We start from the raw sequence: 3,054 nt of genomic DNA on the forward strand, positions 1-3,054 counted from the left end.
ATTAATAACCTGATATTGATAATTGGTTTGTACATTGGTGTAGGGATGTTGGTTTTGATGAGCTTGTATAACTCTATTAAAGTGAACAATAATACGAGAGGGGTTGAGAGAATGAGAGAGCGAGAGCGTGTGAGGTGGGGAAACACAGGGAGGGGAACAAACACACAGGGTAAACATGGTAAAGATCCTAGGGTTTGGAACACAGAAGACTATCAACGATTGGAGCTTGATTTTTTCTCCATTTTTGTCGACAATTTACCGGGGGATATATCGAAAAGAGAACTCTTTAATACGTTCAAATGGACAGGTAGGATCATCGACATATATCTGTCGCGAAAGAATAAAAATAGCCAGATATATCTGTTTGCTTTTGTACGGTACACTACAAAGGGAGGGGCTTTGAAGGTTGTTGCAGAAATGAACGGTATAGTATTGAGGGGTAAAAGAATGTTTGTCGGCGAAGCCAAACATAGAAGAGGAGCTGTGATGCAAAATACGAAGGGTACAGGAGTGAAGGTGATCACCAGGTACGATACTGGTGGAGGCCAGCCACATATTAAGAATGTGAGAGCAGCTAAAGTGAAAGAGGGGAGGAAGCTGTCAGATGCACCTGTCAAAGATCCAAATAGCAATGGATGGACTAAGAAGCTAGAAGTACCAATAGCAAGTGAGAATGTTGTCTGGCTACAGAGAAGTATTGTCGGCGGTACGCAATCGGCAATTGACTTTCGGTGGCTGCAGAAAAAGATCCATACGGACTGGCCATGTGTGACACAGGTAAGAGAGTTGGGGGCATATAAAGCAGTGATTACGTTCGATACGGTGCTTAGTACTGAAGAAGCTTACACCTTTAGAATGAACGATTTATTAAAATTGTTTCATATAGTATGGAGATGGGATGAGACTGAGAAAAGTGAGTTTAGGAGAGTTTGGTTGGAGTGTTATGGAGTCCCATTGCATGTATGGTTGAATGACACTTTTCGCAGAATAAGGGAGTAATGGGGCGAAGTGGTGGAGTGCGATAAACTAACGGGATCGTGTAATTCATTCAGTGTGGGTAAATTTCTAATTGATACGTGTGTTTTCAATATGATTAACGAATGGATTCACGTTACAATAGGGACAAGTATGTTCGACATTCTTGTAAGAGAAGTGGGTGGAGAGGTATATCGGGAGGAATGTTTTCGAAAGAGTAAAGAAGAGATGGAAGGTAGGCACATGATAAATATAGAAGAGTCGCAGCATGGAAGTTCTAGTTGCATATTGAGTCATGGAGCTGAACGGAAGGTGATAGATTGGGATCAGGTGGCGGTGTTGATGACGGTAGAACATAGAAACGAAGAACAAGATAAGGACAGAATGGTAATTTCAAGCCTCGATTTGAACGAATGGAATAAAAAAAATTTTAATTGGTCTGACGGAAATGGCAATTATGCGGCATTAATGGGCAAAGCAGATTCTCAGGGATTATCTGAAATAAATAAAGATATTGACTCAGAAGAAACAGTTTCTAATAATTATGAAGAAGGATTGGTTTATCAAGTACATGATGGAACAAGGCATGGTAATGGGCTGGGAATTACAAGGCCCAACAAGATTATCATGAATCAGGCGTGTTGGGTGAGGGGCAATGCATGCTAGTGTAGACCTTCCGTTGGGCTCCCGAACCGGGTTGGGTCTGACCCGGTTCCATCTTTGACCCGCCAGGATCACATGCTCCTGAACCAGGCTGCATTGGAGACGGCGCTTCCAAGGGTTGGTCACGAACACCACGGGACGCGCCATGAGGGGAAGCTGGGTTCTGGACACGCTGGGGCGGAGGTAACGGGTACGTCCGGCGAGCCAACTCGGCAAGGAAAGAGGCAAGGAACCGCTGATCTAGAGCATGAATGCTTGAACGAGGCAGGGTGTGAGGCGCGAATCCGGGTAGAGGAGGACAGTGGACAGCGCTGCGAGACGGCTGAGGGTACACCGGAGGCAGCTGCTGACGGACTTCAAGAAGGATTGACCACCGAGAGTGAACAAGAGCTGTTGAGGAAGGAGACGAACTTGAGAACTGAACCGAGACATCATCAACAAACTTCAGCTAACTTGGACGCTTCGGAGAGGATGCGAATTGCAGGAGCTAGGGGCCAGGGTAAGGTTGTTGGTATGACCAACAACTGCAATAAACCAGAAACAGACAGGCAGCTTCGAAGCAAGTCCGGCTTGGGACTGGAAGAGGAGGAGATTGTGCTGGATGGATTCACTCAGAATGGCAACAGACAAGAGGAAGAAAAGGAGAATAGTGCAGAATCAGGGTCAGAGATGGGAGACTGCTTGAATGACGGTACGAAGCCAGATCGTGAGGAACAGAGGCCGAGTTGGGAAGAGGAGATGGCTGAGAACAAAGAGGCTTGAAAACTGGCTGTAAAGTCAGGAGCTCAGTGCAGCGATGAAGAGGACATCATGGCTATTTTACAAGAGCAGAATGAAGCGATTACTATAAAGCGGCGGCAGGCTAAGCAAAAAGAAAAAGTCCGAAGAAGCCGGCCAAAAAACCGTAAACAGGTGTGTAATAGGCTGATTAAATGATTTTTAGTTCTTGGAATATACGGGAGTTAGGAGGTGCTGCAAAAGTTAGTATGCTAAAGACTTTCAAAAATAAGTTTAGGTTGGATATGTTGGGCCTGATAGAAACAAAAAAGGAATTAATAACTAAAATTGATGTTATGCGTATTTGGGGAAGTGACAGAACATGTTGGGAGTCTGTAAGTTCTATTGGGACTTCTGGAGGGTTATTACTAATGTGGGATGAAGCGGCTTTTAAACTGTATAACTGCTATAAAGGGGATAGATGGATCTGTGTAGAAGGAGTTGTGGTAAAAATAATTTTCATTGTGCTATTTGCTTAGTGTATGGTTCGTATGAGAGAGCTGAGAAGATCTCCATGTGGGAAGAATTGAGTTATATTGCAGGATTGTGTCAGGTGCCGTCTGTTTCTTGGAGGATTTTAATGAAATTTTGCATTTGGAGGAAGGAAAGGAGCGACTACATTATTAGCGTCTGCGACAG

This window comes from Arachis ipaensis, chromosome B1 (assembly GCF_059453495.1).
Source record: "Arachis ipaensis isolate K30076 ecotype BB chromosome B1, ASM5945349v1, whole genome shotgun sequence".
NCBI lineage: Eukaryota > Viridiplantae > Streptophyta > Magnoliopsida > Fabales > Fabaceae > Arachis > Arachis ipaensis.